Here is a 16640-nt window from a genome sequence, read left to right as displayed (position 1 = left end):
ACAAGGTTGCCCAAATTGAGGCACGGAGGTGAGCTGAGCGGTCACCTCTGGGCAGAGCTGTGCAGAGAGGGAACTCCTTGGAGCGAGGTCGGTGCGCGGTGCTCTCAGCTGCATGTCTTGGGCCCGCTCCCATCGGGTGATAAATGGTAATAATCAAATTACCGTGTAGGATCTAATAATGTAATATATCATATCATCACAAACTCTGAGTCTGAAAGGTAAACAAAATATTTTCTGATGAGGGTGAGCTTTCACAGGGAGGTACAATTTATCTCTTTCTGCAGAATTTTTGTGTAACCTAACCATTTCACTTATTTAAATGGTAAGGCAAATAAAAAGCTTTTGATACGACATTGTCTTAGACTTTATAAAGGAAACTGTTAGCATGGCAGTAAAGGTTTTTGCTGCAGCAGAGCATGCTTTGCAATGATAGAAGCAGATGGTTTACAAAGTTACTGAATAAGAACTGATTATTGATTTGCTATCCTCTAACAACATCAATGTCGAGTGATAATGTTCTGTACTGCTTGTTACAGAGTAAATAGCCATTTTTATATTACTTGCTTTCTTGCAAATTGGCTACTAGCAGGGAAAGTAAAATATATGGCTGTCTAATATCTTGAAGCAGTAAACAAATTGCACAGGGGGAACATCAGTGAAGCACTGCAGAACACTTGCTGGTATTTATAACTTCTTCCTCTGTCCAAAAAACTCCAAATCAAAAGTTCACAGTTCTCCTAATACCAAACATAGTCGGAGCCCTGTTGTTTTACCATTTACTTTCAATACATACAGTTAGTTTAGCAAAATACTAAATATGTTCTATTTTAGCAGAACTAGAGAGGTCACAGGATTTTTAGCAGCCACTGAGCATACAGTGAAGTGTTAGGATCAGTATTGTTTCCCTGCCTAATTTATTCTCTTGGCTTGGAGAGAAGAAGATTGTAGAAGGTTAAAAATGCGGTTAGAAGCAGGAGTGATATTATAATTCAAGGTGACTGTGTAGCATGTTTAAATAAACATGCAGTAAATATTTTGCCTCTTGTATTCTGGTAACTTTTTATAGCTGCTTAGTTCAGGCTGGGGGAAGGGAGACCGTTGTCTCTTGGCAAGGTTGTTTTCACTCAAGCTGTTGTTCTTCTAAGAAAACAGACTTTTTGCAAGTCAGTGACGTACACCTGCCGTGAGTCTCCCTGCAGCAGACATGGGAACGCTAATAGGTTTTTCACTATCAATTTAATTCAGTTTTTGATCATTGCCTCTTTTGCAGGTTAGTCTCTTAAACGTGCTGGATGCTGATCCCAGCCTGTGAGTTGACTTGTTCCACGGCCTTACCCCAAAGCACGTTCCTGGGGGCCGCGGTGTGGGCTGGGGAGCAGCGTGGTCTGGTAGCGGTGGTGGTTCGGTGGCCAGAGAACAGGGTCCGTCAGTTCCTCTGCCCGGCTCTCCCCGCCGCCCCCGCCTGCGGAGCCCCTGAAGCATCCCCAGATGTGGCTCCTGGGTCCGAGAGGTGCGTGGCTTGTTCTGCCTGGTACAGGCATTGAAAGGGTTAATGTGGCACTGAGTAAATAATGGGGAGAAGAGAAAAAAAAAGTTTTTGCAAAAGAAGGGAGGATCTTTCTTTTCACGATACTAATCTAGGATGAGGACCAGCGTCTTTCGATCTTGCTGTACGATTTCTTCTCTGTTTTTAAATACGGTGGTTTTATTCACAGCCAGCTCAGGAAGGCACGGTAACCTAGCCTCTACTCACGTACCAAAGTGAACGCATACAAGTTATTAGGACATAATATACTTACCGATTGGGTAATAACATGGCAAGAGCAAATAAAAGATTTTATGACAAATTTAAATAGCAGTGGATTAAAGTTCAGGAGGACTGGGGATTAAGAAAAGGGACTTCATCTGGTCAGGGTAGATAGTGGCCATTAAACTGTCCTCTGGGAGATTTGCTGAGCCTTGAATAATAGGAGCATGTTTGCGTGTGTATGAATTGCCATACCTTGTTTTTCTTAATCAAATGCAGGCTCAAGCGATTCCTCAGTTGTGCCTTCCTCCCTCCCCGCCTCGCTCCCCCGCCCCTCCTCCTCCCCTCCATTGGCTTCCTTTATTCCGTTTATGGGCTTATAAGTGGGAAATAGAACTTAATTGACTGCTTATGCTATATTTAAAATGGTGACATACCTAAATCCAATTACGCGGGGGAAGAGAATGACTGCCGCCTCATCGGTAAGGTGCATTGCCATCAGCAATGTCCATCCTACTTTCCTTTCTTTGCATTTCCTACAGTGACTGCAGTATAGGCAGGCGACGGGAAAACTATTCCATAATAAATACTGTAAAAATGGTTTGTGCATAAACCCATCTCTCCCTATTGTTGTAAATCTGGAGTGCTCAAGTTTATAGAAGATCTGGTTGTGCTAATTAGAATGCTGCAGCTAAACCTTCCCTACTACGGGTACTACACTGATAAATCCTAATGCAATTTAAAAAAAAAAAAAAATGTTGATTCATTTCTCAAGTGCATCTTTTTTAAGCCATACAATTTTTTGAAAGTGCACTGGGATTTCTTTTGAAGCACATCTTGACTTTTAATAAATATATCAAAAGTGCTTTAAAATATATCATAGCTAATTTTGCTCTCCCACAAATCCATCGCTTTTTATTACCTTTTAACTAACTCACCTTTTTCCAGAACAGAGAGGAAATGGTTCAAATCTCTCGACGGTATGTTTTTCTTTCAATTTTCCTGGCTGTCAATATTTAGGGGAGAAAATTACCCAGAAAAAAAAGTCCCAATATATCAACCTTCAAGGAAAGAAGGACAGAAATGTGTTCCCTCGTGACACCTGGGCTAACTGGAATGTAATATACCGAAAGATACCAGGTAAAACGGCGATGCTGGAGTGCACCATGGCAATTTAGGAATCCAATTTCATATGGCTGGCTGATTCCTGTGATGGAGCGGTCCAGGACTGAAAACCAGCTCTGACAAACTTTGGGAGCTAACCTGGGGTTTGTTTGCGTATCAGCCTCTTGCATTTCTGCTGTTGCCTCTGGGCTCCTCCGTGCTGTTTACGGAGGAAGAGAAATACCTGCAATTCCAACTCAGATGCCTTTTTTCCTCCCCGCCCCCAACTTCAACCTTCAATGGCATTCAGTTAATGCTTGGCAAGTATGATATGATTTGTAAAAATCATCCTGTTGCTTAATCTTCTTCAGTGCCAAGGGTTATTAGGTAAGGATTGCAAACAAGATGAGAGATTGGAACGTTTATATGTTATGGACTGAATGGGAGAATCTTCAAGTGGCTGAAAAAGTATTGAAGTTGGTTTTTTTAACCTGTGGTAAATTTTGGATTATCAAAACAAGTATTATAAAAAAATTGAGATGACCTCTAGCTGAGTAATCCTTTCCCTTAAACCTTGAGAAAAATCACTGGCAAATCACAGCACAAGCTGACTGCTGCCTGTTGCCACAGCACCAAGCTGGATGCACACAATTGTGCCGGGGTTTAAGAAATAATCTAAGTTTCTTTCCCTGTATGCCCACCTAAGACACATCTCCAAGACACATATATGAGATTTCCCACTTTTTGCCCCTTGAAAGCTCTGTGGTCTGTTACATAGTTCAAAAGAGGAGTGGAAAAAACTTCATTTCATAGAAAAGAATGAGGCAATGAGTTAAGAGCTGTCGTTTTGGCCTTGCCATCTTCGCTTTTACTGCCCAGGCTGAATAGCTGCAGGGTTTCCGAGCTGTTGCAAGCGGCATTTGCAGCTGGATATGAACTGTGATAGGCAGCCGATGGGCATTTCAGCTGCTTCTGCGTAGTGCTTTTCCAGATGCAATCTCCGGGAGCCCGGTTCCAATGTATGGGAGCACGCCTGGGAGAGGGGAAGGAAAAATGTCAGCGAGGTTGCTTCGAGGAAGCTGGATGCACAAGTTAATTGGTCCTGACCAGTTTGGGAGGAGCTCGGCCTGCAGCTATGGAGCTCGTGAGCCACAGCGAGGAAGCCGCTTTATCAGGCGTTGAGCCACGCGCTGTCTGGCGGTATTCCAGTGTCATCTCTCTGATGAGAGAGCGGTTTCCACGTATGAAGCAGACAGCGACTTTAACGGAAGATATTTTATGACAGGGAGCTTTACAAGTTATTCCATTATCCTGTAAGTTATACAATTATGATATTCTGTAACATGCAGCATGCGACAGCGATGACAGTAACGCACTCTTTCTTCAACTTATAGATAAGATGTGGCAGGAACTGAGATTTCCAGGTCTCAGATATGCTTCTGAAATATCCACGGGTTACCAATGTTGCTCGGTGTACGAGGGGGTCAGAGTAAAGTGTGGGACACCTGGACTAGTTACCTGGACATGGCAGCCTGAGGCTGGCTAAAGCCCGATCTGATTCGCATTCGGTGCCAGTGCTGGCAAACGAGGAAGAACAGAAAGTAAGAGAGCATCAGAAAGACGAAAGGGTGGTGCTTCCCTCCTGTCCTTCGGCTCTCCTCCCCGACGAACCCCTCTGCAGCGCTTGCAGCCTGTTCGGGAGACGTCGGGTGATACTGGTGCGGGGGTCGGGGAGGCTGCGGGGCATGGGGATGCCCAGGGGGTCAGAGCCGGGTATGGAGATAAGGAGAGCATGAGGGATGGCGGGACACCTCCCAGGCTGGGAGCAACCGGCCGGCAAGGTCCCGGCACGGTTGGTTAAAGACGGTGTAAGAAATTGCAGAAGCCAAATGCTTAAATGCGTGGCCGGCCGAAATCGGGGTAGAGCTGCTGAAGCAGCGGGGCTTCCCCAGTTGCTGCGGTGTCCCCAGTCTGTCTGGAGGAGGGTTTGTCAAGGAACACGAGTGCTTTCTGTCCTAAACGTGAAGGTAAAAAAACGCGGTGTCTTTTTTGAACTGTAAAATCATTTTTCACCGTTATTTTTTAAATCTAATAACTGCAGCTTTGACTTGCTGGTAGCAATCAGAGGCCCGTGCTTTGTGCAGAATGATTATTTATTTATTTTAAAAACAAAATCAAGGCTGGCTGTGATTTGGATCTAATTTCACATTTATTTTTCATAGTTTGTTTGCTTAGTAGCTCTGCAGTGAGACAGTGATTAGTTAAATCAGTTATACATAAATTCAAAGACTTGTTCTTCATTTTAGATGTTCAGACTTAATTGGATTTAAATCAGATTAGAAAGTGACTTCTGAGGGAAAAATACCCCCAAGCATGAAAAGATGGTTACTTTTTTTAACTTACCACGTAAATGGCAGTAGAGATATCTATCTTTATAACATTTATTCCCTGTTACAGCTTACAATTCTATTTAACTTTTAAAGAAAATACTTATATATTAAAATGTTAGCAGGGCAGAGTAAGAGGAAGCCGCTAACTTATATTCCTCAGAATAGCCTGTTTTCTAGTCCAGAGTATTTTCTTCAGATTGTAATGAAATTTTAAACTTAAACGTTACGAAAGGAGGTCATTCTATGAGTTTATTTAAATATATTAATTGCTGTGAAAATCATACAATGCAAGCTGTATTCAAACCGTGGAAGAGACTCTGTTTCTCTCCCAGGAGGTGCCCTGGTAGATCCGGGTAGTTTCTCTATCCGGATAGTTTCTCCCTTGGGGTTTAAGGGACCATCAGAGATTTATTTACAGGCTTAGGCCACATATGTAAATAGGAATTACTGAATAATGACAAGCAGGGTTGGAAGAGTTTGGATGAAGATGCAGTAGTTTTCAGTGCTGTGGTAGTAGTTTGGGATCTCCAGAAACCAACATCCATGAACCCAGCAGGGGAAGATCCTTGCAGAGGAGCAGAGCAGACTCAATCCTGACTGTCAAGCACAGATCATGCTGTGGGGCAATAGCATTTTGCTGCCTGGCCTTCTGCCTAGTTTACTAAATTTGAGCATTTTTAGATAGGCATTTGGACAAACAGGCCAGCTGCAGGATCAGCTGTCTGTGGCTTTCCAGGCTCCTCATGATGCAGAAGATTGAGGACTTTATGCAAAATCGGGTACTTAACCATATGGGAGGCAGGATGAATGTATAGATTTTGGAGGACAGAGCCGAGATTTGTATTCAGATAATTCCCCATCTGGAACGATACAAGGCTGGGGAATTCGAGCCATCTCTGCCAAAAGGTGTGTTCTCCAGGGGGCTTGACAGAGAGTACTACTACAAAGATAAGAAAAGGCAGAAGGAATAACAACCTCCAAATGCCTACGCTCATCTTTCCCATCAATTATTTAGACAAGAAAGACTTACATGAAAATTAATCATTAAATTTTGAATTGCTTCTTTACATCAATAATGAAATAGCTGTGCCGAATACAAACAGATAAAGAGAACAGGATAAGAAATCATCCGTAATACACAAAAGGAGAAGTAATATTTTAATAAAACTATAAAGCTCATTACTGCTTTACGATGGAGGGTTACTGCCAGTGACCTAGAATAGAGAGCTTTATATGCCGAACATGAAACCTCGTGTTTAATCTATCATATTTGACATTGGCATATTAAAAATTGTGGGCTGGATTCTGCTATATTCCATAAACCAGTAATTTTTGGTACCAAAATAATTTTCATACAGTCGGGGGTTGTCTTTTAAGTGTGTGCATGGTAGACACTAAATTTAGATATATTAACTTTTTGAATTGTTTAAACCAATTTTGTCAAGTATATTTCTTGACAGAAGAGACCGAGTCTGAGACTAAGCCTACAAACCCCAATTTAATTGGTAATTTTCAAATTATTGTTAATTGCTGTGATTGTATCGTTAACCTAAAAATGCTGGGGGGGGGGGTTGGTATGCTTCTTGATGTCCCAGCTGAAACACAGTAACCTAAAACTTTAGCTTCTTTCGCCCCTATCCCCTAAGTAAATTTCTAATGCTCCCGTCCAGGAAAAAAAAACGTGGAAAGCATGGAGAATAAACAACCTGTATGCATAAAATGATCTCATTATATATTTAAGTAATATGACGTTGGTGTTATATTTAGGATTTCTGAATGCTTGGTGTTGAGAAAACTGCAAACTAAGTCAGATACAGCATTGACCTAGAAAGCATTGAGACTCTGCGGTATATTTGGTAAGTACAAATACTTTTCTAAATTAAATTACTTTTAACTTGCTGGTGGATCTTTTCAAAGCCTCGTGTGTGGTAGAATCCACCTCCAAAGGCATTCTGTGTCCTACATCTGTGAATATAAAACACTAAAGAAATGGTAAGCATCTCTACGACAAAATAACTTACATTATATGTAAAGTTACGCGCTACTTCTGACCTGCTCCAACTCCTTCGTTTAATGTTGTTTTCATTTTGATATAGGTTTCTCTTGCCATTTCCCTTCTATATTTCACCAAGTTGGTACCTGTAGTGAACTAGAGGGAAGACGAGCATGAAGCCAATTCCACCGGTTGTAATTCCCCAGATTTTATAAGGGGATTTTTAAAGTTTGTTTAAGTTGCTATGCAACCTGTGAGCTCTTGAGGTTCATTAATGTCTTGGGAAGTAAATAAGTTCTGGTGTTTTGTTCTCAAATTTATCACTTTTTGTCTATTTCCATTTTAGCTGGTAATTCAACCTCTGCCTCTTGCTTGAGTGAACTCTGTGAGAGACCGCATCTGGGCTTTTTCAGCTCGAGGCATAATTGTGCAGAAAGTAGAGGTACTTTTTGCCTGGTTGCTCTTGTAATTGGCACCACATGGCTTCAGGAGCACAGGTAGCACGCGGGCGTGGGTTGTGTCTGGGAGCACCTCGCCGAGCGTTGCACCGACACGGGCCAATGTACCCCTTCTGCTGATACCAGGGTGGGCTTCTTGGGCGTGGATGTTACTGGCCTTGCAATACCTGCATGTCCCACTGAGCGGCATGAGGAGTGCTCGTGGGCTTGCCAGCCAGCCAGGCGTTGTAGCCATGGAGAGAAAATTGTAGCCTACTTGTCTGCTGTCTTCTATCAGAAGGGAAACACAATTAGGTGAGGAAGTTTCGTTAATGAGAGAAGTTCTCTTGAGGCCACTTTATTAGCAGCTTTTGGTGGGGTGGAGTGTGGAAATGTTAGATTTAGAAGATAATCAGCCTGCATTTTTATCTCTGCTTAAAATAGTAGAATGGAAAATTATCTTATCTTCATAAACCGCTATTTTTCACTTAGTAAATTATTTTACCACCCAAAGCAGATGCCACACAAAGAGTTGTGTTGGGAGGCGTATCTTGGGTCAAAAAGGTATCAGTAAGAGATAATAATAATAATAAATACATATGGCATTTGGGTAGATAAAAACAAGATTGTACTAAACAGAACACATTTCTGAGAAGAAGAATTGTAACTAATTAGAAATCTCCAGTTATGCTTAGAGTTGTAAGAAAGTGAAATTAAATTTAATTATGCAAGGTCCCAGTTGTGCCAAAGGTGTTATAAAGAATATCTTTATGGAGACATTCAGTATAAGAAACTGGTGGTGCTATTATTAGCATGCTCGGTTGCACATTTTCTTTATATTAGTTTAAAGTTTAATGATGATGTTTTTAGGGCTAATTACCGAGAATCTGCACAGCCCGTATTGGGATAGTCACCCAAAAGGCATCCAGTTTTGCAACGGTAAGTTATTGATAACTCCAAAGTAGCTTTGACTAAATTCTTTATATTGTATGTACAAACAGGTTCTTAAAAGTGGAAATGTCTGCGATCGTGCCCGCGGTTGCCTTGGAAGCATAAATGGCGAGCGTTGTTCCTTCGTTCCTGCGTGCTAGCAGAGGACTGCTGGCCAGCGTCAGGATTTATTACGGTGAGTTCAGCGCTGTGCTGGGAGATGCTCTGCGAAGGGTTATCTCGGGCGATAGGAAGGGTCCGCGGGCTGGGAGCAGGGAACCGTGGGCAGGAAGGCAGGCGGTCAATAGCCGTACACGCTCCCTGACAGCCAGTTGTCTAGGAGTGCTGAGAAGGAAAGCTAACTGCTCATAGTAACCCAAGATAAAATTTTAGCACACGGCAAGAATATCATGCACCTTGTGCCTGAGGAAAAGGATTTGGGCTGGGCAACCCAGAGCGTGAACTGAGGGCTCATCCAATAGCACCGGTGTATCCTGATCTGGAGGTCGTGGTCTGCCGTGGTGAAAGCAGGTCTTGGGTACCAGTGTAGTCATGGAGGAGCACTGGTCATGAGAAATATGCTGTGATATTAGGGGGCTGCGGGAAGAAGGTTTGATGAAAAAAAGAAAACAAACCCAACTGTTATTTTTGGAATTGACACAGAAGTCGGGTCTGGTTTCTGGGTTGGGCTGTGCTGCCCAAACCATTTTGCCATCCTTTCCTGGCAGCTCTGCCACACGTAACGAATTCTGTCCCCCACCGCAGCCTCTCTGGAGGTGATGCTAACAACGTGGATAACTGAAGCTTTCGAATACATGCAGGTCTTCCCACTGATATCGTCAGGCCCTGCGCGGGAAAGCCTTTTCTTCTCAGTTATAAGAGCTTTTCTTTCCAAGAGTGCTATGTGATTCTCAGCCCCAAAGCTGACTTTCCTGCCAATAACGATCCCTGCAGGCCACGGCCAGGCAGTTTTGTCTTTAAACCCTCCTGGCCCGACGCACCGGGACCCTCTTTCTTCTTCTTCCCCACCTACCTTGAAGACAATTACAAGGCAAACATCTCTCTCGCGACCGCTCCTCTCCCCCGCTTCGCCGGATCCCATTAAAGCGTTAGCCCCAGGAGCTGGCTGCGGGGCTGAGCCTTGATTAACGGCGGGGCGGCCGCCCGCTGCAGCGGGAGGGGACTGGCCGGGGAGGGATTTATCCCACTCATCTGACACGTGGCGCTTAGCTCTTCTGCGGTGTTACGGATACGGAGCCAGGGCTGAAAACCTCAGTTTTCAGTGCTTCTGATCTCCAGGAGTGGCATATACCTCGAACGTACCTTAAAAGAGAAAGGAGCTGTGCTGTGGACCCCTTGACTGGCACGTTCCTGGGCTTTGCACTCACGTATCTGGGGGGGAAGGCAGCAAAGCACAGCGCAAGTATTTCTCCCAGCTGATCTGCAGGCAGTGTTGGAAAAGAAGGGATCGTCCCTGGTACTGAGAGTGACTGACAGGAACCTGGGGTGGGATTCGCTTCTCAGCCCCTCAGAGACCTGCGGTGTATATACATCTGCAGCTGAACTGGGCGCTCTAGGCTCCCCTTATTAGATAATGGAGGTGATGAGGTATTTTTAGGCATGACTCACCTGTTCTATTTTAGCTCTCTATTTTAGTGTGTGATGAATTATATGATGTCCATTAACTTTAAAGAGAGTCTAATTCGGGTAGCTCAGATGTGGACCTCTTAATTGATTTATTCGGATCAGTTCTACCCCTGTCTGCCAAGGTATTTAAAGCACCAGATATCTTCCAAGGCTAAAGCCGAGGCAAACAGCGAGAGAGAGGCCGTGCAGAAAGCTGTTTTTTGCTTTGCTTTTCCCAGATAGCAGCATCTCTTCAGGTATGACTTTGGCAGCCAAACGCTTGAGTTGGCTGTGGTCACTTTGTACCGTCAAAAGTATCGTTGGTCCTAGTCTAGGAGCAATGCAGTCTCCATCTGTACAACCTTCATCCGGCTGGAAAAAGAAAAGGATTTTTAGTTGCCTTCCCTCTCAAACGTCTGCTTTTCTGTTGACAAATTCCTCCCTCTCTCTTGCCCTGTCTCTGCCCTCCTTTTCCTTATGGCTCTTTGTCTTGACCCCTCCTGATGCAGCCAAACCTGCCAATTCTCTGTGGCTCCTCCGAGGCTGCTGATCTTCTTTACCTTTTGCTGAAACTAAGCAAAGAGGCTCCCTGGTATAGAGGCAAGAATATCAGCTACGCTTCACTAGTGCAGCCGCTGCAAGACCTGCAACAGCATGCCCCCACACGTGTCCCACGCCCCCTTCTGCCTCCTGCAGCGGACGCAGAGCTTGCTGGGGGCTGGAAGAGGCAGCAGGAGGGAAGGCCGGGTCATGCCGAGAGTTTCTAAGCCGATGAAAACAGCAGGAATTCCCCAGTGGTAGTCCGTGTGCAGGAACCAGCCTGGGGTCAGGCGTAGGCAGCAACGCAGATCCATAGGAATAAAGTACAAAGATGGTGGAAGACTGATACATCTTACACACCATCATCTTCTCATAGCGTGTGCTCTCTGCTTATTGGTACAAAAAAGGGCATCCTCCATCGTTGTTCTGAACCTGACATAGGACCATGTGGGCAGAATTCACACATAGAACCTCGCTGAGCCTCTGGCTACATGGGGAACTGCCCAAGCTCCTGGATGATACCGCAGACCACGAGCCATGGGTGGCTGCCAGCTGCCCATGCCCTGCCTCACAAATCACCGAAACGATCAGCTGGCCGAACGGTGCGGGCTCTCCCCGTGGTGGTCTCCGTTATGACGGTCTCAGGGCGAGCTGGCCCTAGAGGTGGGTTGTATGGAGACTGAGGAGTGAGGCATTCTGGATAAATTCGGGTGTCTAATAGAACTAGGATTGAACTTCTCGTTTCCAAGCCTTGCTTGTAGCCTGAATGTTGGTGCATCGCTTCCTTCCCTTGCTCTGTGATCTAAGGGATTTAGCTTCAGCTTGTTTCATCCCTTCTCACACCGTATAGTTGTTAGTGGCCTAAAACTCTGCTTGATATTTTTTTTTCAATCTCATTCCTGGCCTGCGTGTCCATACCAGCTGTCTAATGATGGTGTAATCATGAGCTCTGAGAGCCGTCGTCCCTAAACTCAGTTTTATTGAATCCAATACCTGCTCTAAACTGGAATATCTGTGTACTCACACACACACAGAATGGGTTTCCACTTGCTCTCTTCCCAGCTAACACAGTGAATCCTGGCTGGACTGAGCACACTGAGCCACTTTGTTCTGCTCACCGTTTGCGTTCTGTTTTCAGGCCGTCATTCCCAGATAGCTGAAGAACTTGGTCTGTACAGGCTCTTTCAAGGTTGGGATCAGCGTTTTGATGAATTGCAGGGTCTTTGGATAAAGGGTGAACATTGATCTGCATGGAAAGGATTTCTTCTCTACAGGAGAAGTGCAGATGTCCAGGGATGTGTCGGATGCGGAGAATCCACCTTGTGCGACTGATACTTTATAAACCTGAGTTCAGAGTGCGTGTCCAGCTGTTGCGTCAGAGCGCAGCAACGGTGCAACTCGCAGCAGGATCTGTCTCTCTTCCGCCGGGATCTTTCCCCAACAGGTGACCTCCTGCCACCACCTGAGCTTCTGCAAGCTTCCAGTGCGAGATGAACCTGCAAGGATGTCTGCTGATATGGAGTGCTGTATGTGTCCGTGTCCCAGGACCCTGATTCCCACTAATCTTCCTTAGCGTAAGGAGAGAAGAGCACACACACGGCAGGTCCTGGCCATATCAGTTACTGCGCATCTGAAATGTGTCCAGATACTAGAAGAACTTCTGTAAGATAGCATAAAATACATAAAATACAAGTCGCTTGGCACACTTAGGGAGCTCTGTCCTACAATTCTTTCCCCTTCTGCTTCTCTTGTTGCTAATGAAACAGCTGCTCTTTGGTTTCAGGCTTTAACCTATTTAAGATTCCTTTTATGCGGCTGGCCCTTTGAAATACATGAATTGCTGTGAAAGAAAGCCAGGGTCATTGCTGTGAGGCAAGAGGAAGGGCCTATAGGTGAAGTCATGTCTGGTAATGAGAGACTGTCTCACCTATTCATCTCCTCCCTCCCTTTATGTCTATAAAGCAACTCTCTTCCCTTGGGCACATGGTTGCATCCCTTTTCTGCTTTTATTTAAGCATTGCAATGATATCGGCCACAGCCCTTTGTTAGCACGGCACCAGCGGCTGGCTGCCTCCTTTGGGGGTCTGTTTTTTTCACGTCTCAGGGGCTGCAGAGCCCGTGTGCTCTGGTGCGGTCTCGGTACGTGGTCCTGTTCCCAGCGCAGGACATGTGCTGGCCCAAAGTGGAAGGGGAGGTGGAGGAGCTTGCAGAGAAGCTGGAGAACAGTGCAGAAAGGAGGAAGCTCTGAATGAAATAGGGGGCAAGCGGAAGGTAGGATTTATTTGTTGGATGAGCAGCAAGACCCCATTTCTGTGAGCTGCTGGGTTCTAATTGGGATGTCAGACTTTGCCTTTGCGCAGTAGGGTTCCACTTAAAGGGATGTGGGTGGCCGAGTAGAGTATCGTCATCTGAATAGTCACGTTATCCCAGTGACTGCGGATGCCAACAGATACCAAGTCCAGAATCACTGAATCGGTGTATACTCTGATCTGACCAACATGACCGTAGGTGTTAGGTTTGCTGTGGTTTTAAATGTGATATAAATCATTGCATTACTTCATTAGTTAGTTACCGCCTACAACGAATTAGTTCAGCACTAAAGTAACTTAAGCAACCGTTCCTCATGGGATTTACAGTTTGTAGGCTGAAGGCCCAGCTGTGTCTCAGCTGACATTACCGAACGTGCTGTGGCTAATTGAAGTGGGAGGAATCATACCTCGTGTCTTGGTTGCAGTACTGAGCTGACTCAGTATTGACAACTTACTCATTTCTTTAAAAACCCAAGCCAGGCTCAGCACATTTTGGTTGATTTAAAAAAAAAAATAGTAGTATTTTTGCTCCCTGGCTTCTGAGTTTTAGGCTCCCGAAAAATATTGCTGAACTGATCGAACAATTTTATCCTTCCAGACAGACGGTTATTCTCATCGCTGCAGCCATTACTGCCCCGCGGCAGTAAAAGAGGACTTCTGTTTGCTCTGCATCCCTGCCCTGACACACGGTTTCACTGGAATCGAGTCATCTCCAACGTATCTGCTAAAGACAAGGCGATCTCAACACAGCAGGGTTTGGTTTTCTTTTTACAGTTGAAAAATGTGTTTTGAATTCTGTGCTACAGAGATGACCTAGCAACAAAATGTGTGTCTGGGAGCTGTGATGGCAGCCTCTATTGCAGCTTCATGCGAGCTCGGTTACATACGGGGAAGTTTGTACTCGGAGGAAATTATCAGTAGTCTGTAACGCTCTTGATTTTCTGTTGGCTTTGCATAGGTTCCCACACTGATGAAAGTAGGTGCAGTTTAAGTTGAAATTTTCAGGACCTGTGTATGTAATGTTACACAGATTGCAAATATCTGCCATAATTTCCCCTGTTTAGAATAAAACCATTTACGACACCTGTATGAGTATTTGCATTCTTATTTGCACAGTAGACGATGAAGTCTAGAAAGCCATAGTTTGTTAAACAGAGCATGGTTAAGGAGTGAGACGGTTGGGAAAAATCATCCTTCCTATGATTATTAGCACTAATTAATTCCTATCTGCTTTTCCTGCCCTCGCTCTCAGTATTTTAAGAAAATATCAGGCATTTGCTTTCACCTCTCAACACAGTTGAAAATACACAGACAGCCTTAAAAGAGTGTTGGATGCGTGGAAGGGAAGGCCTAATAAAAGTGACTGATGGGAGCAGCTGGAGAGATAGTGAATGTCTGAGAGTTTTGAAATAAATAACAATGGAATAAAATAAATTTTGTGATTTTTATAATCATGTGTTTGACACTGTCCCCAGCACTGAGTCCGCTTTGTGCCTTTGTACAACACTCAGCAGAGACCCTTGTTTTTATAAATTAAGCTAGAGTTTAGTGCCTTGCGTTTCTGAAGAGGACATGGCCGTGGAAGGAGAAATACTAATTATGTCTTTTTATTTAGCATCATCTGAGATCCCTGCAGCTGCAAAGAGGTCTTCACTGTCCTTTTGCTGGGGTTTCATTAATCGGCCTGCTTTTGTGTAAATTGGTTCCTCTCAGGTTCTCTACAGGCCACCAGTCCACGTCCGAGCAGGGTTGGTTTGTTCCGTTTTCCCTGGGCACGATACCGATCTCTCTGCATTTTTAAGTAGTCAGCCAAATAACGGATGGGAACCGAAGGCAGAAAGGGGATGGTAACCTGAACTGGTGAAAACGAAAGGCCCAGTGAACCCCTGAAATGCAAGAGGATTGGAGGCACTCGCTGGTGAGAGGAAGCACCAGGGCTGGGGCTCCCCGAGGGGTGGCGAAAGCAGGGTGCGGGGCGCGGGCTTTGGGCCGCGGCTGGCGGAGAAGACGCCGCAGGGAGAAAGCAAAGAGGCAGAACTGGGGGGCTCAGGAACCAGGCAGCGGCCCACCCCCACCGCCAGCCGCAGATGAAGGGAAGGAGCGGGAAGGGAAAGATTCCACAAATGTGGAGCTGAGGGCCAGCAAAGCCGGTTCCTCCGGAGTGAGTTAAAGCAGAGGGAGCCAAGGACCGGCCGGGCACGACTGCGGCATAGTTTTTTCCCTCAGCCAGCCCTAAGCACCGGGAGGAGGGTGTATGACCGGAGATGTGGGTGTAAGCGCCCACCTCCAGCACTCACTGACCGCTGCAGCCGCGAAGCACGACCGAGGGCTGGAGCTGGGGACCGTACTCGTCACCTCGCCTGCCAGAAAAGTGGCATTTGAGCTCAGTGTTGAGGGCAGATGTGGCGTAGGTTGGGCCGAGGTGGAACGCGGAAGCCAACCAAGCACCAAACTGGCACCGTGCCTCACCCCTGCTGAAGCGGCAAAGAAAATGGAGGCAGCGTGTTCCAGCCCGATGGCCCAGCAGAGTCACCTCAGAGCACCCCAGTGTGGGGCGCGCCGGCATCAGCGTGATGTCAAGGGAAGCCAAGTGCAAAGTGGTGACCCCCTAACCCAAAAAAAAAAAAAAAAAAGGTTGATGTCTTGTTGACCGCAGCTGACCCACAGTGCTAATGGGTGACCTTGGATGACCTCAAGCCAAAATTTTGGGGTAAAGTTGACCTCAAGTAACCCCATATGTTAATAAGTGACTGCAGGTAACCCTGTATGTTAATTAGTGACTGCAAGTAACCCCATCTGTTAATTGGTGACCTCGGATGACCCCAAGCTGAAATTTCTGCATAACATTGAACTCGAATAACCCCGTATGTTAATCAGCGACCACTAGTAACCCGCATGTTAATTGCTGACCTCTAGTAACCCCGCATGTTAATTGATGACCTCAGATGACCATGAGATGAGATTTTTTGGGGTGATGTTGACCTCTAGTAACCCCGTATGTTAATCAGCGACCTCTAGTAACCCCGTATGTTAATTGGTGACCTCGGATGACCCCGAGATGAGATTTTTTGGGATGACGTTGACCTCTAGTAACCCCATATGTTAATCAGTGACCTCAAGTAACCCCGTATGTTAATCAGTGACCTCTAGTAACCCCACATGTTAATCGGTGACCTCTAGTAACCCCACATGTTAATTGGTGACCTCGGATGACCCCAAGATGAGATTTCAGGTTAATGTTGACCTCTAGTAACCTCGTATGTTAATCAGTGACCTCTAGTAACCCCGTATGTTAATTGGTGACCTCGGATGACCCCGAGATGATATTTTCTGGAGTGACTTTGACCTCTAGTAACCCCACATGTTAATTGGTGACCTCGGATGACCCCAAGATGAGATTTCAGGTTAACGTTGACCTCTAGTAACCCATATGTTAATCAGTGACCTCTAGTAACCCCACATGTTAATTGGTGACCTCGGATGACCCCAAGATGAGATTTCAGAATAACGTTGACCTCTAGTAACCCCACATGTTAATCGGTGACCTCTAGTAACCCCGTATGT

At 45.4% G+C, this 16640-nt stretch overlaps 1 long non-coding RNA gene across 1 annotated transcript; it reads left to right on the top strand.

The window, feature by feature from the left end:
- Positions 1-6923: 6923 nt before the first annotated feature.
- LOC142087990 (uncharacterized) lies at positions 6924-16225 on the top strand. Its single transcript, XR_012675686.1, has 3 exons — positions 6924-7097; positions 8673-8797; positions 13675-16225. It is a non-coding gene; the product is annotated as an uncharacterized LOC142087990 (long non-coding RNA).
- The last annotated feature ends 415 nt before the right edge of the window (positions 16226-16640 follow it).

The sequence above is a fragment of the Calonectris borealis genome, chromosome 14 (genome assembly GCF_964195595.1).
Source record: "Calonectris borealis chromosome 14, bCalBor7.hap1.2, whole genome shotgun sequence".
Classification (NCBI taxonomy): Eukaryota; Metazoa; Chordata; class Aves; order Procellariiformes; family Procellariidae; genus Calonectris; species Calonectris borealis.
The sequence above is the reverse complement of the archived record's forward strand: the minus strand, read 5'-3'. Positions and strand labels throughout refer to the sequence as shown.